The 24,947-nt window shown below is 40.8% G+C and overlaps 1 protein-coding gene and 1 long non-coding RNA gene across 2 annotated transcripts in view; both read left to right on the forward strand.

The window, feature by feature from the left end:
* Positions 1-7,296, forward strand: part of LOC126458361 (uncharacterized) — a 37,721-nt gene extending 30,425 nt beyond the window's left edge. Inside the window, exon 3 of the long non-coding RNA XR_007585623.1 lies at positions 7,267-7,296. This is a non-coding gene — a long non-coding RNA (uncharacterized LOC126458361). The remainder of the gene's footprint in view (positions 1-7,266) is intronic.
* Positions 1-24,947, forward strand: part of LOC126456553 (TGF-beta-activated kinase 1 and MAP3K7-binding protein 3) — a 422,096-nt gene that overhangs the window by 362,977 nt on the left and 34,172 nt on the right. The window lies entirely within an intron of this gene.

Genomic DNA, 24,947 nt, shown 5'->3' on the forward strand with positions numbered 1-24,947 from the left:
TAGAATGTCATCAGCAAACCTCAAAGTTTTTATTTCTTCTCCATGGATTTTAATACCTATTCTGAATTTTTCTTTTGTTTCCTTTACTGCTTGCTCAATACACAGATTGAATAACATCGGGGAGAGGCTACAACCCTGTCTCACTCCCTTCCCAACCACTGCTTCCCTTTCGTGCCCCTCGACTCTTATAACTGCCATCTGGTTTCTGTACAAATTGTAAATAGCCTTTCGCTCCCTGTATTTTACCCCTGTCACCTTTAGAATTTGAAAGAGAGTATTCCAGTCAACATTGTCAAAAGTTTTCTCTAAGTCTACAAATGCTAGAAATGTAGGGTTGCCTTTCCTTAATCTTTCTTCTAAGATAAGTCATAAGGTCAGTATTGCCTCACGTGTTCCAATATTTCTACGGAATCCAAACTGATCTTCCCCGAGGTCAGCTTCTACCAGATTTTCCATTCGTCTCTAAAGAATTCATGTTAGAATTTTGCATCTGTGACTTATTAAACTGATAGTTTGGTAATTTTCCCATCTGTCAACACCTGCTTTCTTTGGGATTGGAATTATTATATTCTTCTTGAAGTCTGAGGGTATTTTGCCTGTCTCATACATCTCGCTCACCAGATGGTAGAGTTTTTTCAGGACTGGCTCTCCCAAGGCCGTCAGTAGTTTTAATGGAATGTTGTCTACTCCCAGGGCCTTGTTTCGACTCAGGTCTTTCAGTGCAGTCTTCACGCAGTATCGTATCTCCCATTTCATCTTCATCTACATTCTCTTCCATTTCCATAATATTGTCCTCAAGTACATCTGAGCTCTTGATATTCATACAAGTGGTTCTCTTTTCTCCAAAGGTCTCTTTAATTTTCCTGTAGGCAGTATCTATCTTACCCCTAGTGAGATAAGCCTCTACATCCTTACATTTGTCCTCCAGCCATCCCTGCTTATCCAGTTTGCACTTCCTGACGAAGATTTATGATTCTTGAACCAAGTGTTAGCTATGATTAAGTTATGCAACTATGTCTTATTAAACTGATAGTTTGGTAATATTCACACTTGTCAGATCCTGCTTTATTTGGAATTGGGATTATGATATTCCTCTTGAAATCTGTGAGTACATCATCAGTCTCAAACATCTTGCACACCAGATGGAAGAGTTTTGTCATGGCTGACTCTCCAAGGATATCAATAGGTCTCATGGAATGTTGTCTGCTCCTGGGATCTTGTTTTGATTTAGGTCTTTCACTGTTCTGTCAAATTTTCCTTGCAGTATCATCATCATCTATGTCCTCTTCCATTTTCATAATATAGCCTTCAAATGTATCTTCCTTGCAACGACCCCACTATTTAGTCCTTCCACCTTTCCCTTCTTTGTTTAGTACTGATTTTCCATCAGAGCTGTTGATTTTCATACAGCTCCTTCTCTTTTCTGAAAAGGCCTGTTTAATCTTCGTGTAGGTGGTATCTATAGTCCCCCTAGTGATACATGCTTCTACATCCTTACATTTATCCTCTGGCCAATCCTACTTAGCCATTTTGCACTTTCTGTCAATCTTATGTTTTATATGTTATATATAAAAACAAAGATGAGGTGACTTACCGAACGAAAGCACTGGCAGGTTGATAGACACACAAACAAACACAAACATACACACAAAATTCAAGCTTTCGCAACAAACTGTTGCCTCATCAGGAAAGAGGGAAGGAGAGGGAAAGACGAAAGGATGTGGGTTTTAAGGGAGAGGATAAGGAGTCATTCCAATCCCGGGAGCGGAAAGACTTACCTTAGGGGGGAAAAAAGGACAGGTATACACTCGCACACACACACACACATATCCATCCACACATACAGACACAAGCAGACATATTTAAAGACAAAGAGTTTGGGCAGAGATGTCAGTCGAGGCGGAAGTGTAGAGGCAAAGAAGTTGTTGAAAGACAGGTGAGGTATGAGTGGCGGCAACTTGAAATTAGCGGAGATTGAGGCCTGGCGGATAACGAGAAGAGAGGATATACTGAACGGCAAGTTCCCATCTCCGGAGTTCGGATAGGTTGGTGTTGGTGGGAAGTATCCATATAACCCGGACGGTGTAACACTGTGCCAAGATGTGCTGGCTGTGCACCAAGGCATGTTTAGCCACAGGGTGATCCTCATTACCAACAAACACTGTCTGCCTGTGTCCATTCATGCGAATGGACAGTTTGTTGCTGGTCATTCCCACATAGAATGCATCACAGTGTAGGCAGGTCAGTTGGTAAATCACGTGGGTGCTTTCACACGTGGGATACGACTTCCTCAAATCCTGCCCTGAAATAAGATCCATCCTTCATGAAATCCTCCCCACTCCGCCAAGAGTGTCTTTCCGCTGTCCACCTAACCTTCGTAACCTGTTAGTTCATCCCTATGAAATCCCCAAACCACCTTCCCTACCCTCTGGCTCCTATCCTTGTAACCGCCCCCGGTGCAAAACCTGTCCCATGCACCCTCCCACCACTACCTACTCCAGTCCTGTAACCCGGAAGGTGTACACGATCAAAGGCAGAGCCACGTGTGAAAGCACCCAGGTGATTTACCAACTGACCTGCCTACACTGTGATGCATTCTATGTGGGAATGACCAGCAACAAACTGTCCATTCGCATGAATGGACACAGGCAGACAGTGTTTGTTGGTAATGAGGATCACCCTGTGGCTAAACATGCCTTGGTGCACAGCCAGCACATCTTGGCACAGTGTTACACCGTCCAGGTTATCTGGATAGTTCCCACCAACACCAACCTATCCGAACTCCGGAGATGGGAACTTGCTGTTCAGTATATCCTCTCTTCTTGTTATCCGCCAGGCCTCAATCTCCGCTAATTTCAAGTTGCCGCCACTCATACCTCACCTGTCTCTCAACAACTTCTTTGCCTCTACACTTCCGCCTCGACTGACATCTCTGCCCAAACTCTTTGTCTTTAAATATGTCTGCTTGTGTCTGTATGTGTGGATGGATATATGTGTGTGTGTGCGAGTGTATACCTGTCCTTTTTTCCCCCTAAGGTAAGTCTTTCCGCTCCCGGGATTGGAATGACTCCTTACCCTCTCCCTTAAAACCCACATCCTTTCGTCTTTCCTTCTTTCCTGATGAGGCAACAGTTTGTTGCGAAAGCTTGAATTTTGTGTGTATGTTTGTGTGTCTATCGATCTGCCAGCACTTTCGTTCGGTAAGTCACCTCATCTTTGTTTTTATATATAATTTTTCCCACGTGTAATGTTTCCCTCTATTATATTATGTTTTATATGTTTGTATTCCCTTTCCCCTGCTTCATTTACTGCATTTTTAAGTTTTCCCCTTGCATCAGTTAAATTCAGTATTTCCCGTGTTACCCAAGGACTGCTACTAGCCCTTGTCTTTCTACCCATTTGATCATCTTCTGCCCTCACTATTTCAACCTTCAAAGCTTCATGTTTCTCTTCTACTATATTCCTTTCTCCTGTTCTTATCAATTGTTGCCTAATGCTCTCTCTGAAACTCTCCAAAAGCTCTAGTTCTTTAAACTTATCCAGATCCCATCTCTTTAATTTCCTTCCTTTTTGCAGTTTCTTCAGTTTTAATCTACAGTTCATAACCAATAAACTGTGGTCAGAATCCACATCTGCCCCTGGAAATGTGTTACAATTTAAAATCTGGTTCCGAAATCTTCGTCTTCCTACGACTATTAAATTTTCGCCTTCCTTCATTATCTGAATAGTTTCTTTGATCTACTCATACATTTCTGCAATATCTGCATCATCTGTGGAGCTAGTTGGCATATGAACATGTACTACTGTGGAGGGTGTGAACCTCAACTCTGTCTTGGCTATAATAATGTGTTCACTACCCAGGTAGCTTACCTGTGTTCCCGTTTTCTTATTTATTATTAAACCCACTACTGCATTACCCCCATTTGATTTTGTATTTACAGCACTGTATTCACTTGAGCAGAAGTCCTGTTCCTACTGCCACCGAACTTCACTAGTTCCCACTATATCTAACTTCCATTCCCTTCTTAAGTTTTCTAACCTACCTGCCCAAATAAGGGATCTTCCATTCAATCCTCAAATCCATAGGATGCCACTTTTGTTTCTCCTGATAACAACATCCTCCTGAGTAGCCCTGCTGGTGATCTGAATGGGGGGACTATTTTACTCCCAGAATATTTTAACAAGAGGATGCCACCATCATTTAACCACATAGTAGACCTGCATGCCCACCCTCAGGAAAAATTAAGGCTGTAGTTTCCCCTTGCTTTCAGCCGTTTGTAGCACCAGCACAGCAAAACTGTTTTGGCTGACCTTATAAAGCCAGATAAGTCGACCATCTAGACTGTTGCCAATGCAACTACTGAAAACACTGCTGCCCCTCTTTATGAACCACACATTTGTTTGGTCTCTCAACAGATATCCCTATGTTATGGTTGCACCTGCGGTACAGATACGGCGATTGGTTGCAGTAATTCCTGAAACCTTTAACAGATATCTGTATCGCTGAGACACGCAAGCCTCCCCACCAATGGCCCATGGTTCATGCAGGGCCTTCTTTCATATTGTGATGACAATGCTTCTCTGCAAATAAGGCAGTAAGTCACCGGATCCATAGAATTTTATGACCAACTCAAATAATCTCCTACATTTCATATAGTAATTTGGAATATTATTGAAAGGGAAACAGGGCAACCAAGAGCACAGGAAGACTTTAGTGCCATAAAACTGAATGACAAGTGTACTAACAAACAAACAGAAATTGAAAATATTTTCAATAATCATTTTTTAATGTTGTGGAGAAAATAGGATCTAGATCTTCACTAGAAGAGGCAAGGCTACTAATAGAAGAGGCCATACCTGTTCAGTTTGAAACAACTGTAATTCCACCAACCTCTCCCTCTGAAATCAGTAAAATAATAAACTCACTGAAAAGTAAAAGCTCTTACGGAATTGATGGCATTCCCAGCAAGGTACTTAAAGCTTGTTCCCCACAGATAAGTAGGATTCTCAGCCACGTATGTAATAGCTCTTCGGAGCAGGGTGTTTTCCCCGATAGACTGAAATATGCCACTGTAAAACCATTGCATAAAAAGGGGGATACGCCGGATGTCAACAACTGCCGCCCAATCTCTCTTCTGACAGCTCTATCAAAAATTTTTGAGAAAGTAATGTATTCAAGAGTAGCCTCCCATATTTGTAAAAATAAAGTACTAACAAAATGTCAGTTTGGTTTTCAGAAAGGCTTTTCAACAGAAAATGCTATATACACTTTCACGGATCAAATATTAAATGCTCTGAATAACCGGACATCACCCAATGGTATTTTTTGTGGTCTCTCAAAGGCCTTTGATTGTGTAAATCATGGAATTCTTTTAGATAAGGTAAGTCGTTATGGTTTGAGGGGGCAGTGCACAAATGGTTTAATTCATACTTAACCGGAAGAATGCAGAAAGTTGAAATAAGTGGTTCATGTAATGTTAAAACATCGGCTGATTCCTCAAACTGGGGGGCTATCAAGTACGGGGTCCCGCAGGGTTCGGTCTTAGGTCCTTTACTGTTCTTGATATAGATTAATGACTTACCATTCCACATTGATGAAGATGCAAAGTTAGTTCTTTTTGCTGATGATACAAGTATAGTAATAACATCCAAAAACCAAGAACTAAGTGATGTAATTGTAAATAATGTTTTTTACAAAATTATTCAGTGGTTCTCAGCAAACAGACTCTCTTTAAATTTTAATAAAACGCAGTATATACAGTTCCGTACAGTAAATGGCACAACTCCAGTAACAAATATAGACTTTGAACAGAAGTCTGTAGCTAAGGTAGAATTTTCAAAATTTTTAGGTGTGTCCATTGATGAGAGGTTCAACTGGAAGCAACACATTGATGGTCTGCTGAAATGTCAGAGTTCAGCTACGTATGCTATTAGGGTTATTGCAAATTTTGGTGATAAGAATCTCAGTAAATTAGCTTACTATGCCTACTTTCATTCACTGCTTTCGTATGGCATCATATTCTGGGGTAATTCATCGTTGAGTAGAAAAGTATTCATTGCTCAAAAACGTGTAATCAGAATAATTGCTGGAGCCCACCCACGGTCATCCTGCAGACATCTATTTAAGGATCTAGGGATACTCACAGTATATATATACACTTATGAAATTTGTTGTTAATAATCCAGCCCAGTTCAAAAGTAATAGCAGTGTGCATAGCTATAACACCAGGAGAAAGGATGAGCTTCACTATGCAGGGTTAAATCTGACTTTGGCACAGAAAGGGGTAAATTATGCTGCCACAAAAGTCTTTGGTCACCTACCAAACAGCATCAAAAGCCTGACAGATAGCCAACTAACATTTAAAAATAAATTAAAAGAATTTCTAGATGACAACTCCTTCTACTCATTGGCTGAATTTTTAGATATAAAATAAGGGGAAAAAAACTTAAACATTAGTGTCATGCAATATTTTGTGTAATGTAATATCTTGTACAGACATCTTTTATTAACCTGACACGTTCCACATCATTACGAAGTGTCGTATTCATGATCTATGGAACAAGTATTAATCTAATCTAGATCTCAGTAACTCTGGCATAATCACAACTACTCCAACAGACCTGTTTGAGCTCAGATCATTCTCTGCTTTGTCAAAATCTGACCACATAACTGGATCACTGGTTTATTACCCATAAAGCCCCAATTTGTAGGAGAAGAGAGACTGTTATAAAGAACAGAAAGAGCTTTCTTCTTCATTTAAAGTCAGTAGGCAGCCAGTTTTAAGAACAAAACAATTTTGAATTCCTATTGTCTTCTATAGCATTTAATTATGAAGAATTCTCTTCATGAGACATCTTTAGACTAAATTCAGAATACAGAAGCTAATTCCAACTAATGCAAAATTTTAAATGTGTGAGAGAAGAGGAACACCTACTTACCAAAACAGCAAGAATTGTGAGATACAAAAGTAGATTTAAATTTTTGTAACTTGCAGTGTGTTCCATCACTGGCAGAAAAAAGGCAAATTAATGCACAAAAACCTAATGGGAATATTTTTAGGTGACAGAGGCAGTTTGAAATAGAGATTGCTATAGTTCTTGCAGTTTTAGCAGATGGTTGCAGACAACTTTCATTTGTCTCAAAATGTGTAAATTTTTAAAATTGGTTGGATACCTAACACACATGGATTTTCTTTTTACATTCTACATCATTTAGCTCCTATTTCTATGGGAAGTGAGGTATTTAGACATCTATTCTTGTTTCAGGAGGAGACACCTGAAGAGTTGTCTGCTGGGAATTGCTCCACGTGAATGAACCTTGCTTTCTGACTGTGAAATGATGCTGACTGAAAAACAAAGCATCTTACTTCATTGGTTTGGAAATACAGTCACCTGCTGCTGATGTCTGGGGGGCAATTCCTTTTTGTAATACTATGTGTATCTGTCTGGAACAGAGATCAGTTGTAGGTTCAGTGGCATTCCTCTTGCTTCCTGTGTACATACAAATATATTGAGGGAGCTGTTGCAAGTATGTACAAAAACTCAAAGTAAACCAAAGTTTTTTTTAAGACTGAGTTTACTTAAGACTGTGATATGATCCTTGTTATCCATAAATCTATATTTAGAATCCAAAAAAAAAAAAAAGAACCTTGAGTGATAAAGAAAGAAACAATATACAAACCTTAATGACAATTCAAAAAATGAATTACATGAACCATTCAAACTGTCATAATTTTCTTATTACATTCCCATAAAATAGAATGTTAGACCTTTTTTGTAAGCTATGCTTAGCACAGGCTATATTCTTTGTTGTGACATGGACCTCTCTGCAAGTAGTCATCAACAATGAAGACAGTTAATGTTGCTTTTTCTATGATCATCATGTTATGAGGACTACATATACTCTCCAAAGCACTTCACAGTTATTTTCTAAATGCAGATGTACATTAAAAAAGACATCTTTTGAAGTTTTCAAATAAATATGACGGTGGATTTTTAAACACAAAATTGAAATTAGTAATTGTGTTCTGATGTGGAACACCCAGTACATTTTAAATAATAGTTGTGGGTATCTTAAAGTACGTATCTGTCCATTTCTAGTATGGATCTGAAATCAGGAACTCCCTGACTTTAAAAATTGGAGTAGCAAATAATAATAGCTTTTTAATTAAAGAAAATTATGCATGCTGTTTACACATAATCATCCTGTTTGACACATAATTAATTTCAGTGAATTCTAGAAGGGACAGTACATTCTGTTAGCTTTTCTCTCTTTCCATATTTTATGTTCCTATAAATAATTATTTAAAATACATACATCACTAGTCACACAATAGAAGTGCTGAGCAACAGATAATTATATTCACTACGGATTTTCTACAGATTTATTTTTTCTAGTAGTAAGGAACTTATGTCCAGTACAAAATTATGGTAAATACTCTACTTGGTATAATTTGCACAAAAATATTCCTCTTTTTGTTCTCTCTCTCTCTCTCTCACACACACACACACACACACACACACACACACACACACACAAACACAAACACAGGGGGGAGGGAGGGAGAGGGATGGAGGGAGAGGGAGAGGGAGAGGGGGGGAGAGAGAGAGAGAGAGAGAGAGAGAGAGAGAGAGAGAGAGGAGAGAGAGAGAGAGAGAGAGAGAGGCACTGATATGAAACTTCCTGGCAGATTATAACTGTGTGCCCTCTCTGCTGCAGAGTGAGAATCTCATTCTGGAAACATCCCTCAGGCTGTGGCTAGGCCATGTCTCTGCAGTATCCTTTCTTTCAGGAGTGCTAGTTCTGCAAGGTTCGCAGGAGAGCTTCTGTAAAGTTTGGAAGGTAGGAGACGAGGTACTGGTAGAAGTAAAGCTGTGAGGACGGGGCATGAGTTGTGCTTGGGTAGCTCAGATGGTAGAGCACCTGCCTGCGAAAGGCAAAGGTCCCGAGTTCGAGTCTTGGTCCGGCACACAGTTTTAATCTGCCAGGAAGTTTCAAATTTAAAGTAGTTAAGAACCACTATAAAATATGTCTTATGCATCTCCTTAATCATACAACAACAAATTAGTGCCACCCTAACACTAATGTTCTTAGTGGTTGAAATAGTTCCGAGTTTTCAGTGTTTCATAACCGTCCCGATTGCCCAGCAAGGGATACATTGTCTTCTGAGCTGGTCTGAAAACTGTATCAGTGACATATCAACAGCACAGTGGATCATGGTAGTGATGTGATCCATCCACTCACAGTCACTGTTTTGTTGTTCACTAGAAGCAAAGGATGAAGATTAGAGTTTAACATCCTACGTCATTACAGATAGAATACAGTCCAAATCTGGAAAAGGATGGACTTGTCTAAGTAGCCATTCTGAGACGTTATTTAGTGAAATATAGGAAAGATTAAATACGGGTGACCACAACCAACAGATACGTCCAGCAGGTTGAATTATGTTTAAACACAGACAGTTCTTTTGGGTTGTTTTCTTTCAGTCTGCTGTTTGTAAGATGTTTCCAAACTGGAAAATTGTCACTGGAGTAAAAACTGAAATTTCTCATGTGAAGGTGGGACAGCATAACAAAAGACTGCCACACCAGCACTCTGTCCTCTGTTAAGAAGACATTGAGTATGATTTAGTATGTAGTTCCTAACATCTCAACTCATGGTTAGAAAGGGAGTAGAGGCCAGTCCAACAATCTCAAAATTCAAAGTGCCAACTGGTATGAGATAAATGAACAACAGTTATGGAAGGACAAGAGAAGTTGTAGGGACTGCCTCTACAATGCTACCTTTCCTTCTAGAGTAGAAAAATAATGATGATCCAGTATAAATCTGTGCTGGTAACTCGCATCAGGCTATGTTACTTAATTTCAGCAACCATATATGTGGTTCGATTCAGATGAGCAGCAAAACATGCTCAATTACAGCAAAGACATATGGATATGGAAACGAGTGAAGTCAAATAAGAATGTTTATCTGATCATGTCACTCGTATGGAAAACAAAATTTGAACTGTAGGAAACCGTAGGGAACAGGAGCATTTGTACTATAAACAATCCTTTAAAACATGTAGAAAAACAAGAGTTTATCTGCTTAGGGTCTACACCTACATATCAAACCCTTTAAGATATTTTAAATAACAGCAATTTTGGGCTCTACATACTTCATGTGAGGACAAGACAATTTGCAGAAAGTATAACAATGTTGCTCCTCAACTACAAGCTGCATACTCATTTTAGCAATGATTATTGTGGCAGGCAAGCCATCTGTAGTCAGGATTGCAGTGTCTGCTTCAAAGAGATGATCCAAGATATTTTAGAGGAGTTAGGAGAGTTATAGCTCATACAAAGACAGCTATAGGGAGCATATAGTTGTCTGTTATGCTTCTGTACAGACAAATTAATGGCTTGCAAGTTAGTTATAAAAAGCAGAGGTTTGGAACTACGTATTCTTTACTTTGGGGGGGGGGGGGGGGGGGGGAGGAGGAGGAGGAGGAGGAGAAGGGAGAAAAACTAGCCACTTCACCCTTACCCTCTCCTTGCTGAGGATGTCACTTGTGAGGTTACTTCTATTTGTTACAAAGTTTTATGTATGTTTTAAATGGGTTTCCTGTAAACACAGTAACAGGAGTGTTCCCCACACAGCATGGTTATCATTTCACTGAAGGAGCTTTTCTTTTTCTTTCCCTTTAACTTTTCACTCTTTTGTATGTAATCAGATGGTTGAAGAGAGGAGGGGGAGTTGACCAACCAGAGATTCCCATTATCTACCTTCATACTCTACAAGCCACCTTATGAAGTGTAGGAGATTACTTTGGGAATCACATCATTTCCCCCTTACCTGGTGTGTGGAAAACTTGACTTTCAGTAAGGCTCCATATGAGCTTGAATTTTGTTGATTTTTTCCTTCCATAGGTCATTAAAGGAGTTAAACAAAACTAGATTCCTTGTTCTGACAGTATTGGACTCCTTTTTGCTTTTCAGCTGTGTGTGTTTCTCTCAGGAGAAATGGTGGATTTACTTTTATCTAAATGTTCTGCAAAATTAGGTAGATGGTGCACACCAGATACTATAGGCTTTGGTGGTAGCCGAGAAAGGTTTTTTTATTTTGTAATAGTGACACCCCTCCTATGAACCATGGACCTTGCCGTTGGTGGGGAGGCTTGCATGCCTCAGCAATACAGATAGCCATACCGTAGGTGCAACCACAATGGAGGGGTATCTGTTGAGAGGCCAGGCACACTTGTGGTTCCTGAGAGGGGCAGCAGACTTTTCAGTAGTTGCGGGGCAACAGTCTGGATGGTTGACTGATCTGGCCTTGTAACACTAACCAAAATGGCCTTGCTGTGCTGGTACTGCGAACGGCTGAAAGCAAGGGGGAACTACAGCCGTAATTTTTCCCAAGGACATGCAGCTTTACTGTATGGTTAAATTCTGATGGCGTCCTCTTGGGTAAAATATTCCAGAGGTGAAATAGTCCCCCATTCGGATCTCTGGGTGGGGAATACTCAGGAGGACGTCATTATCGGGAGAAAGAAAACTGATCTATGGATCGGAGCATGGAATGTCAGATCCCTTAATCGAGTAGGTAGGTTAGAAAATTTAAAAAGGGAAATGGATAGGTTAAAGTTAGATATAGTGGGAATCAGTGAAGTTCAGTGGCAGGAAAAGCAAGACTTTTGGTCAGGTGAATGCAGGGTTATAAATACAAAATCAAATAGGCATAATGCAGGAGTAGGTTTAATAATTAATTAAAAAAATAGGAGCGTGAGTAAGCTACTACGGACAGCACAGTGAACACATATAGTCTGTGGCCGTGAGCTCGGCTCCAGTTCACCACCGGCAATGGAGGGTGAAGCTTTGACAGTGCCAACCACTCGTGCTGGCAAAATGTCAGAAAAATCATTAGATGAACGTCGGCCAAAGAACCTGATACAGAAGCCAATAGGCAGTTTGTGAACACATTATTGTAGTCAAGACAGACACAAAGCCCACGCCTACTGCAGCAGTACAAGTTTATATGCCGCAGATGATGAAGAGATTGAAGAGATGTGTGATGAGATAAATGAAATTATTCAGATAGTGAAGGGAGACGAAAATTTAATAGTCACGGGGGACTGGAATTAGACAGTAGGAAAAGGAAGAGAAGGAAAAGTAGTACGTGAATATGGAATAGGGTAAGGAATGAAAGAGTAAGCCGCCTGGTAGAATTTTGCACAGAGAATAACTTAATCGTAGTTAACACTTGGTTTAAGAACCATGAAAGAAGGCTGTATACGTGGAAGAGGCCTGGAGACAAAGGTGGGAATTTAAGGAGGTGGGACCTGGATAAAATGAAAGAACCAGAGGTTGTAGAGAGTTTCAGAGAGAGCATCCGGGAACAATTGACAAGAACAGCGGAAAGAGATACAGTAGAAGAAGAATGGATAGCTTCGAGAGATGAAATAGTGATGGCAACAGAGGATCAAGTAGGTAAAAAGATGAGGGCAAGTAGAAATCCATGGGTGACAGAAGAGATATTGAATTTAGCTGATGAAAGGAGAAAATATAAAAATGCAGTAAATGAAGCAAGCAAAAAGGAATACAAACATCTACAAAATGAGATCAACAGGAAGTGCAAAATGACTATAGGACAAATGTAAGGATGTAGAGGCATATATCACTAGGTGTAAGATAGATACTGCCTACAGGAAAATTAAAGAGACCTTTGGAGAAAAGAGAACCCCCTGTTTGAATATCAAGAGCACAGATGGAAAACTAGTCCTAAGCAAAGAAGGGAAAGCAGAAAGATTGAAGGAGTATACAGAGGGTCTATACGGGGGAGATGTACTTGAGGGCAATATTATGGAAATGCAAGAGGACACAGATTAAGATGAAATGGGAGATATGATAGTGTGTGAAGAATTTGATAGAGCACTGAAACACCTGAGTTGAAAAAAGGCCCCCAGGAGTAGACAACATTCCATTAGAACTACTGATAGCCCTGAGAGAGCCAGCCATGACAAAACTCTTCCATTTGTTGAGCAAGACAGATGAGACAGGTGAAATACCCTCAGACTTCAAGAAGAATACAATAATTCCAATCTTAAAGAAAGCAGGTGCTGACAGGTATGAAAATTACCGGACTATCAGTTTAATAAGTCACGGTTGCAAAATACTAACACAAATTCTTTACAGACAAAGGGAAAAACTGGTAGAAGCTGATCTCAGGAAAGATCAGTTTGGATTCTGTAGAAATGTTGAAGCACACAAGGCAATAATGACCCTACGACTTACCTTAGAAGATGGATTAAGGAAATGCAAACCAATGTTTCTAGCATTTGTAGACTTAGATAAAGCTTTTGACAATGTTGACCGGAATACTCTCTTTCAAATTCTGAAGGTGGCACAGGGAGTGAAAGGCTATTTACAATTTGTACAGAAACTAGATGGCAGTTATAAAGAGTCGAGGGGCACAAAAGAGAAGCACTGGTTGAGAAGGAAGTGAGACAAGGTTGTAGCCTGTCTCCGATTTTATTCAGTCTGTATACTGAGCAATCAGTAAAGGAAACCAAAGAAACATTTGGAGTAGGAATTAGATATAGGGAGAAGAAATAAAAGCTTTGAGGTTTGCTGCTGACATTGTAATTCTGTCAGAGACAGCAAAAGGACCTGGAAGAGCAGTGGAACGGAATGGACAGTGTCTTGAAAGGAAGATATAAGATGAATATCAACAAAAGCAAAACGAGGATAATGGAATGTAGTCAAATTAAATCACGTGATGCTGAGGGAATTAGATTAGGAAATGAGGCACTTAAAGTATTACATGAGTTTTGCTATTTGGGAAGCAAAATAACTGATGATGGTCAAAGAAGAGAGGATATAAAATGTAGACTGTCAAAGGCAAGGAAAGCGTTTCTGAAGAAGAGAGATTTGTTAACATCAAGTATAGATTTAAGTGCCAGGAAGTCCTTTCTGAAAGTATTTGCACGAAGTGTAGCCACGTCTGGAAGTGAAACATGGACAATAAATAGTTTAGACAAGAAGAGAACAGAAGCTTTCAAAATATGGTGCTACAGAAGAACGTTGAAGATTAGGTGGGTAGATCATGTAACAAATGAGAAGGTATTGAATAGAATTGGGGAGAAGAGAATTTTGTGGCACAACTTGACTAGAAGAAGGGATCATTTGGTAGGACACGTTCTGAGGCATCAAGGGGTCACCTATTTAGTATTGGAGGGAAGTGTGGAGGAAAAAAAATCGTAGATGGAGACCAAGATATGAATGCATTAATCATATTCAGAAGGATGTAGGTTTCAGTAGTTATTCGGAGATGAAGAAGCTTGCACAGGATAGAGAAGCATGGAAATCTGCATCAAACCAGTCTCTGGACTGAAGACCACAATAACATATTTAATAGTACTTAATTAATAAAAAATTACAATGCTATTCTTTTTCCTAATAGTAGCTCAGGTTTTCCCAGATGGATGTCATACATTTTATTATTTTTTTATCCTAAATAACTTGAACACAATACCATTTTTTTCATGTAAGCGGCATTTGAGAGTGAACAAAAACTTGTTAACAAATAATACAAGAAGTGAAGCTAACCATTCATTGTATAATTAAGGCGTTGAGCAGCAGATAAGCAAGTAAAGAAAATAGGGAACCATGCTGAATCACAGCCACTATTATTTGTCGATTTCTTAATTGAAATAGGAGGACGTGGGAGAAGCTAACTTTGCCAATTACAATGCTGAGCTGCAGACAGTGGATGGATATGAGGCAAACAAATTTTGCATTCTGCATGCAGACTGATACTATGTACATTCTACTGAGCACCTATGAAAGTAGAGGTGATACATAGAATCAATGATGGCTTAAAGCTTTTGTGTATGTGAAGAGACAGAAGTGGCACCTGCAATGGATCTGTAAGTGCTTAATCACTCATTCTGAAGAAACTAAAAATGAGTGGCAGCATAACATTGTGTTCAATAAATATTTTACAGATTCAGGATTATAAAGCCCAATGAGCAGGGAAAGTTTAACAAATAGTACTTCTCCTGTTGCTCAATTATTCTAACTAGGCAGAGTGGCCACCATTCCTGTCATCCCACAAAGGAAAAACTTTTGACAAGTACCGGGAATTGAACAATGATCCTCTATGAGGCAAATAGTCACAAAGACAATTTCGCTACCGAGATGGATTTTACTGGAACATATGATTTTACTGGAAGATACAGCTACAGATACAAAAAAGATTTGAATAAGAGCAATATGACATAGCATTTGTTTCAGAAACTCTCAATACTGATTTAGAAACCTCCTTCTAATTGTAAATAACATGATTTCTTCTTTGCTGGTAACAATACGCAGTTATTTGGCACTGTTGTTCTTAAATGAAATAAAGTAACAACATGAAATATTGTGTCCTGCACACTTGATTTTTATTTATTATTGAGCATTGTTAATTCTAATTTATGTCAATGATACTTCCTATACAATATAATGGAAGGAAACATTCCACGTGGGAAAAATTATATATAAAAACAAAGATGAGGTGACTTACCGAACAAAAACGCTGGCAGGTCGATAGACACACAAACAAACACAAACATACACACAAAATTCAAGCTTTCGCAACAAATTGTTGCCTCATCAGGAAAGAGGGAAGGAGAGGGGAAGACGAAAGGAAGTGGGTTTTAAAGGAGAGGGTAAGGAGTCATTCCAATCCCGGGAGCGGAAAGACTTACCTTAGGGGGAAAAAAGGACAGGTATACACTCGCACACACGCACATATCCATCCACACATACAGACACAAGCAGACATATTTCAATATGTCTGCTTGTGTCTGTATGTGTGGATGGATATGCGCGTGTGTGCGAGTGTATACCTGTCCTTTTTTCCCCCTAAGGTAAGTCTTTCCGCTCCCGGGATTGGAATGACTCCTTACCCTCTCCTTTAAAACCCACTTCCTTTCGTCTTCCCCTCTCCTTCCCTCTTTCCTGATGAGGCAACAATTTGTTGCGAAAGCTTGAATTTTGTGTGTATGTTTGTGTTTGTTTGTGTGTCTATCGACCTGCCAGCGTTTTTGTTCGGTAAGTCACCTCATCTTTGTTTTTATATATAATACTTCCTATACAGATATATTACAATGTTCCACATCTTTTCTGAGTTTGCTTCACCATTATAAATAATTTCAGCACAGCATGATTTGTCAGTAAATACACTCCTGGAAATGGAAAAAAGAACACATTGACACCGGTGTGTCAGACCCACCATACTTGCTCCGGACACTGCGAGAGGGCTGTACAAGCAATGATCACACGCACGGCACAGCGGACACACCAGGAACCGCGGTGTTGGCCGTCGAATGGCGCTAGCTGCGCAGCATTTGTGCACCGCCGCCGTCAGTGTCAGCCAGTTTTCCGTGGCATACGGAGCTCCATCGCAGTCTTTAACACTGGTAGCATGCCGCGACAGCGTGGACATGAACCGTATGTGCAGTTGACGGACTTTGAGCGAGGGCGTATAGTGGGCATGCGGGAGGCCGGGTGGACGTACCGCCGAATTGCGCAACACGTGGGGCGTGAGGTCTCCACAGTACATCGAAGTTGTCGCCAGTGGTCGGCGGAAGGTGCACGTGCCTGTTGACCTGGGACCGGACCGCTGCGATGCACGGATGCACGCCAAGACTGTAGGATCCTACGCAGTGCCGTAGGGGACCGCACCGCCACTTCCCAGCAAATTAGGGACACTGTTGCTCCTGGGGTATCGGCGAGGACCATTCGCAACCGTCTCCATGAAGCTGGGCTACGATCCCGCACACCGTTAGGCCGTCTTCCGCTCACGCCCCAACATCGTGCAGCCCGCCTCCAGTGGTGTTGCGACAGGCGTGAATGGAGGGACGAATGGAGACGTGTCGTCTTCAGCGATGAGAGTCGCTTCTGCCTTGGTGCCAATGATGGTCGTATGCGTGTTTGGCGCCGTGCAGGTGAGCGCCACAATCAGGACTGCATACGACTGAGGCACACAGGGCCAACACCTGGCATCATGGTGTGGGGAGCGATCTCCTACACTGGCCGTACACCACTGGTGATCGTCGAGGGGACACTGAATAGTGCACGGTACATCCAAACCGTCATCGAACCCATCGTTCTACCATTCCTAGACCGGCAAGGGAACTTGCTGTTCCAACAGGACAATGCACGTCCGCATGTATCCCGTGCCACCCGACGTGCTCTAGAAGGTGTAAGTCAACTACCCTGGCCAGCAAGATCTCCGGATCTGTCCCCCATTGAGCATGTTTGGGACTGGATGAAGCGTCGTCTCACGCGGTCTGCACGTCCAGCACGAACGCTGGTCCAACTGAGGCGCCAGGTGGAAATGGCATGGCAAGCCGTTCCACAGGACTACATCCAGCATCTCTACGATCGTCTCCACGGGAGAATAGCAGCCTGCATTGCTGCGAAAGGTGGATATACACTGTACTAGTGCCGACATTGTGCATGCTCTGTTGCCTGTGTCTATGTGCCTGTGGTTCTGTCAGTGTGATCATGTGATGTATCTGACCCCAGGAATGTGTCAATAAAGTTTCCCCTTCCTGGGACAATGAATTCACGGTGTTCTTATTTCAATTTCCAGGAGTGTATAAATGTATTTCCATCAATACAGTAACTTGTCATAGTGAAATGTAAATACAGAAAGTAAACTCATAATATGCTGATACCCTCTGAGAAGTATAAATACAAATCACAATGGGTAGCACTTCATAATAGACAGAAGAAAAATGCGTATGGTGCAAATACTGTTTCTGCTGCTCCACTGTCCCGAGGCAGAGTGATCTGCCAACCCTCTGTGTCACAGGCAGACACATTGACTTCTCAGGTATGGATATAAACTTTATTTCTAACTGAAACTAATATAATTCATTTTCTGAAATAACTCTATTTAACTAGAACAAAAATTTTATATGCACTGAAACAGATTACAAAAAATTTTAACGATTTGAGCAAAATAAAATACATTTCTCCTAACTCCACACAAATATCATCAAGAGGTTAGAAAGCAATAGTATTATTTTAAGTTAATTATTGTCTGTTTCTTTCAACATGTAAAAAATCAATACAACGAAGAAGTAGTCATTTCAAACAAAATCTGCAACCAAGTTCTTTAGCGAATTAATTAAAACAGCTACAAAAATTCCCAACAGGACAAATATCTCATTTACACCAATGCTGTATGTTACAGGAGAAAAAAAGATGGAAGAGAAATAAGGATCGGCATGGTGTCACTATGTACATTTATTTTCCAGATAAAAATTCCCACCTGGAATTTGTATTTGTACATCACTTATAACTATTTTACATATATATTTTTACAGTATCTCCTTTTATCCTAAATGGTTAAGAAGGAGCCACTTAATTACTCTTCGATCAGCCAATCTGAATTCACGAAAAAAATAGTTTTTGACAACAAACAGCTGAGGAGTTCCAAGTATGGTGACACAGTTTTGGATGGAAATAGTATTTCAGAATCACTCAAACAGCTGTTCCTCGCTCAAGATTCTGCTTAATTTCTGTTGTGTGTTCACCATAGAACCGTTCCAACTTCTTGTTGAAATTCATGTTACGTTCATTGATGTAATCGATATCAGCATCATCATTGTGGGTGCGGCGGCGGCTGTATTTTTCCCTCTTGGCAATCCTATAATAAGAGGATGAACAATGAGTTTGGCAATCCTATAATAAAGGATGAACAACCAAGTTTTAGAGAGAGAGAGAGAGAGAGAGAGAGAGAGAGAGAGAGAGAGAGAGACTGCAGTTGGAAAACATATGAGGTGCGCCTGGGTGATAATTTATTATGGATATCGAATAACTTAATTGTATTAAGAAAAGGAAAGTTGCCACTCACCATACAGTGGACATTTTGAGTCACAGATAGGCATAACAAAAAAAGACTGTGACAAATAAAGCTTTCGGCCCATAAGGCATTCATAAAAATAGATGAGAGAAACACACACCAAAAATGGATGATAGAAATACACACATTCACGCAAACACAACTCACACACACACGACTGCAGTCTCAGGCAACTGTAGCCACACTGTGAGCAGCAGCACCAGTGTATGATGGGAGTTGCGACTGGGTGGTGGAAAGGAAGAGGATGGAGCAGGAAGGTAGAGATAGTAGGGTAGGTTTGGCAGACAGTGCAGAGCTGCAGGGGAGCATGCAGGGATGAGGTAGACAGAGGGTAGGGCAGCTATGTGCAGCACAATAGGAGAGAAGTAAGAAGACTGGGTGTGATAGTGGAATGAGGGCTGTATAGTGCTGGAATGGGAACAGGGAAGCTGGATGGGTGAGGACAATGACTAACGAAGGTTGAGGCCTCAACTTTCATCAGTCATTGCATGCATGCATGTCCAAAGGAACATTGCATCGTAATCAGAATAACACAGGCACTGCAATATCATATTTCTCTGCAAATAGAGGGCAAACAACTTTCAAGTACAACATCTGACCTGTACAGGAATATACATAATGAATGGTACTAGCCCAGTTCGCAGGCACACGACTGACAACATACGGAAGTTTGGGTCTGGCCATGAGTCGTGCGTGGATAGCCAAATGATAAGACGACCGCTCGCAATAAGAGGGAAATCTGGGTTTGAGTCCAGGTCTGGCACAAATTTTCATTGTCGTCATTCCATTCTACAGCTGATGGTTTTCCTTATTCGCGATTGTGAATACATTTAATGCACGTCCAAAGGAACTTAACATTGTAATCAGAATATCTCCAGTGAGTGTTAATACCATGAGAGCACCTCGGTAAAGTTTGGAAAGAGTGGTTTGAGTTGATCTCTGAGGCGTGCTCAGAAATGAAATTTTTAGTACACTGCCAGCAAAAGGAAAAGCTCTGTTTTACTTATGTTCAACAAACAGCTTTAAAAATCTGTGTTCTTTGCTCTTCACTTCACTAATTCCAACTACGTCAAACTTTGGTCTTCTGACTGCCCAATTCCACCCATGATAATCAGCTTCTAGCATTTAAGTTAACCTCTTCCTGGAGAATCTCTCCTTAACAGTTTCCATTCAGAGAATTGAAGAGGGCAGTAGTTGATTTCCAGAACTTTATGTGTTGAAAAAGGTCAACATGGGAATATTTTGGAGTGATTCACGGCACATGGCTGCATTTTCTGCGTGTTTAATACAGTAGGTTTCATTACTTAAACAAATCATAATTTGATGAAAAACTCTTGTGTTTCCCATCTGGTGGTAGTGTTACAACACCACGGTGTCTTGACAAATGCCATACTCGTCATCTTCTGGTGAAGTGGCCAGATATGCGGATCCTGTAATATTTACACTGGTGGTGTGGTCACCTCCACTTGGTTATGGGCAACCTTGTACTGACAGGCCAGCTGGTGGGGAAGGGAGTGAGGCTGCATTGGTGGAGCTAGTAAATGAGCCGTCCAATCTCTGTGTGGGGATTCTGGCCAAGTCTTGCAAATTGGAAAATACTGGCTGTGCATTCGTCTTATTGCCACTAAAAAAAAAAAAAAATTAAATAAATAAATAAAAAATCCATGCTGCACTCTGCAGGTATTTTTCATACCTGGTGACCAGATTCTCGTGAACCCAAATTTCAACAGTTCCTTTATGATGCTGTCCCAAAAGCTGACAGCATAACATATTGATGTTTGTAAAGTTAAAGGTGTGGTCTTCCTTGATGCTATGCACTGTTATTGCTAACTTCTCTGCCTACCCAAGTAGCATGCACTTAATGCTCCTTGCATTGTTTCGATATAAAGTACTGCTTTTGCCCAATGTACTGCTGGTCACATTCACAGGTGATGCTGTATATGCTATGTACATTCATTTTCAGTGGGTCTCTTGCAGAGTCAAGCCACTATTTCGTCTTTAGTGGTGGTAGGAAGACCGTTTTTATGTTGGATTTTTCAAGTAGACTCACAATTTTGGTTGACAGCAGGTGGCTGCTTGTTGCATGCAGGAATAGGTCTGTATATGTCTTCTTCCTATACACTGAATGGCCTAGTGTACCATCTGTCTTCTTCCTTATTACGTCCAAAAAAGGAAGACAATCATTCCATTGCGAAAGCAATGTCTTGATGGATGCTGATATGGTGGCCAAAAAACTCACCCAATGCCTGTCTGCCCTGCTCCCATACCATGGAAGTATCATCAACGTAATGAAGAAGTGCCATCTCCTCACAGTGTACCAAGTAGAGATGTGTGATCCCTGCAGTGAGCAGAACCTATGGCCACTCTATACTTCTATTGATAAAACTTTCTGTTGCACTTGAAGCACATAGTTGTCAGTGCATGTTTAATGAGTTTAACTGTTTGTGGCTCGAAATGGTGACACAGCAGCACCAAGAAGTCTTGCAGAGCAATGTAACATCAAGACTCATGAGTGCATGTCCATAAGTATTTTCATGAAATCAGACGAGTTCTCAACATGGTAACTACAGTGTCCCACAAGGGGTTTTAGACGAGTTACCAGGTATTTGGCCGATTCAGAATTCCACAGGATTTTGTTTACAGAACATCTGCAACTGAGCTGCAGGATGAGATTGAAAATATCTCCTTCAGTTGTGTCTTTATTTTATTATAAATGTGACCTGTTTTGGGAAAATTATACTCCCATCTACATCTACATCCATACTCCGCAAGCCACCTGACGGTGTGTGGTGGAGGGTACCCTGAGAACCTCTATCGGTTCTCCCTTCTATTCCAGTCTCGTATTGTTCGTGGAAAGAAGGATTGTCGGTATGTTTCTGTGCGAGCTCTAATCTCTCTGATTTTATCCTCATGGTCTCTTCGCGAGATATACGTAGGAGGGAGCAATATACTGCTTGACTCCTCGGTGAAGGTATGTTCTCGAAACTTTAACAAAAGCCCGTACCGAGCTACTGAGCGTCTCTCCTGCAGAGTCTTCCACTGGAGTTTATCTATCGTCTCCGTAACGCTTTTGCGATTACTAAATGATCCTGTAACGAAGCGCGCTGCTCTCCGTTGGATCTTCTCCATCTCTTCTATCAACCCTATCTGGTACGGATTCCACACTGCTGAGCAGTATTCAAGCAGTGGGCGAACAAGTGTACTGTAACCCACTTCCTTTGTTTTTGGATTGCATTTCCTTAGGATTCTTCCAATGAATCTCAGTCTGGCACCTGCTTTACCGACGATCAACTTTATATGATCATTTTAAATCACTCCTAATACGTACTCCCAGATATTTTATGGAATTAACTGCTTCCAGTTGCTGACCTGCTATTTTGTAGCTAAATGATAAGGGATCTATCTTTCTATGTATTCACAGCACATTACATTTGTCTACATTGAGATTGAATTGCCAATCCCTGCACCATGCTTCAATTCACTGCAGATCCTCCTGCATTTCAGTACAATTTTCCATTGTTACAACCTCTCGATACACCACAGTATCATCTGCAAAAAGCCTCAGTGAACTTCCGATGTCATCCACAAGGTCATCTTCAGTGTATAAATTTAGCAGTCAGCTGCAAGGTGGTGGCATGCTATGGAAAAGGTGGACATGACAGTGTGGAACATGTCGGGCTGTTGCACAGTGCAGTCCGGTCTCCATGGCATGTGACCATCTCATAGCTGATTACTACACTTGTACATCTAAAGATGGGAAAATTATTTTTCCAAAACCATTCTTGTTTATAATAAAATTAAGGTGTAATTAAAGCACATATTTTCAGTCTCACTATCAGTAATTGTGCGAACTGACTGTATCGAGTATTGGCCTAAGGGGCATCCCTTCCCTGTGGATTTTTGGCAGTCTGTACAGGCATGCTGTCGATGGTGTCCTGGGTTACAGAACTAAGTTTGACAGCAAAGTCATGGTTTTTGTGGTTATCATCGAGGCTGGATCCTTCTTTAGCTTCCTGTAGGCTGGGTCTTGTAGCAGCGAGCCAATATTATGACTGTAATCATCAGTGGGCATCAACACCATTGCATTTTCTTTGGAAGAGTCACTGTGTCAGCGCCATATCTCTGTAAGTGGATAGCCTCCCATTCTTCAGTAATTATGTTTGCTTTCAGAAGTCGGGATTGCTGATGAATCTGCAGGTTTTCAACAAGATCTTTTCTGCTTCCTAATTTGGCACACCTTGGATTGCTTCCTCCATGCTGCTAATGTTCCATTTCAATATGGTCCTTGGGGTGGGTGTGAAGTCCATCCCTTTCACTACGGTTGAAATTTTAACTGAATCCAGTACTTTTTATCTGTCAAATTGATAACAACTCTGATGTTTTTTGCCTCCTTTTTGGTGGTTTGAGCTCCTGACAGACGGTCAAATTTGCTGATCAGTTTTGCAGTGGCACGCAGTTTCTATACCGCACTGTTGTCAAAAGAGCTACACAGTCTGCCCACACCTGATGTGTGCTGGTAGTGCCTTTGCCATATGCGGGTGGCATGCGAGGATGGTACGTGCATTCTTGTCCAGCTCTTTCTGAGTAAGTGAAAGTGCTCCCTCACTATGGCCATGCCTGCTCATTGTAAGATGTGTTTGGTCTTCTTTGATTTCAGTGGATGTTGTAGTTCTGCAAACTGAGGTAGGATGTTCTCATCTTGATGTGGTTGAAGGAAAGCTAATGTGCACAGCAGTTTTGCCTTCTACCTGCATCCTTTCTGCAGCTGATTGAATCAGAGCATCTCCTTCATATGTGGTGAACAGCAAGTTGGACAAACATAGCACTTCAAATTGAAAAGCTGTGTAGTACATCAGGCATGTGCGATGGGACAGACAGAGAAATCAGCAATAGCAGAGCACAGCATCCAGAACACACCTTTGACCTTCAGAACACTAAGGTGCTTTGCTGTGCAACTGACTATTGGGACAGTGTCCTAAAGGAATCTACTGAAATACGAGTTTACGAGAATCTGGTCAACAGAGATGATGAATACCAATGAAGTGTGACATTGAATCCCACATTAGAGCAATACAAGAGGGTGACCAGAATGCCCACACAGAGATGTGAATGGCATACCCACTACCTCCACCACTGCAGCCTCACACCCCTTCCCAACCACCGGCCAGCAGTACACGGTCGCCCTTAGCCAAGTGGACGGGGGCACACCGCTGATATGAATATTACAGCATCCAAATATCTTGTCACTTTGCCAGACGATGACAAGTATAATACTCATAGGAATGTCGTGGTATTTTAACATGGCCATCTGGCAGGAAACCCAAGAGCTTTTCGCCAACAGTATACGCTGGAAAGGCTCGCATTCACAAATCATAAGTTTATAATTTATTGATGTTAAGTAATTTAAATTCTGTAATACTCTTAGTATAGAAGTGGCACTCAAAGGAGAGGAAACAATTTGTTTATAGAAATGAGAGAAATAATAGTTACTGTTTTTCCAAATCTTCAACCATTCTGTCAACCCCCTCTTTTGTGTCTTCCTGCAAGCCATGCAGAATTGTGTTTCTGCTGCCATAGAAAGCCTCTCCAAGTTTTTCACGTTGTCGACTGTAGTGTTCCATATCTGGCTTCAGATTTTTTACTAGTCGGTTGTACTGCCTGTAAACAAAGAGTACAGTGTAAAGCAGTTTATTTTATTTTAAAAGTTATAGCACTACTATTAATCATGCACTTTCTTTTGTACATTACTGTAGGTTCTTGTTTCATACTGTAGGTTCTTGTTTCACACACTGAGACAAAATACAATAAAATCAACCCTTATCCTTTTACTGATTCTTTGCATTTACACTATAATTCTATAGTAACAGTTCCATATAGTTAGTACTAACATACTGAAGACAAAGAAGTAATCTTCTGAAACAGCAGTCAATTTTAATGCAACTTAATAATCATGCTCAAATGGTTTTCAGACAGGCTGAGAGCATAAAAAAGAGGCTCCATCAGTTTTGTGACAATCTCAAATGAGACTTCCACTATCAGAGAACTGTAGACC

Source organism: Schistocerca serialis, chromosome 2 (genome assembly GCF_023864345.2).
Source record: "Schistocerca serialis cubense isolate TAMUIC-IGC-003099 chromosome 2, iqSchSeri2.2, whole genome shotgun sequence".
Taxonomy (NCBI): domain Eukaryota; kingdom Metazoa; phylum Arthropoda; class Insecta; order Orthoptera; family Acrididae; genus Schistocerca; species Schistocerca serialis.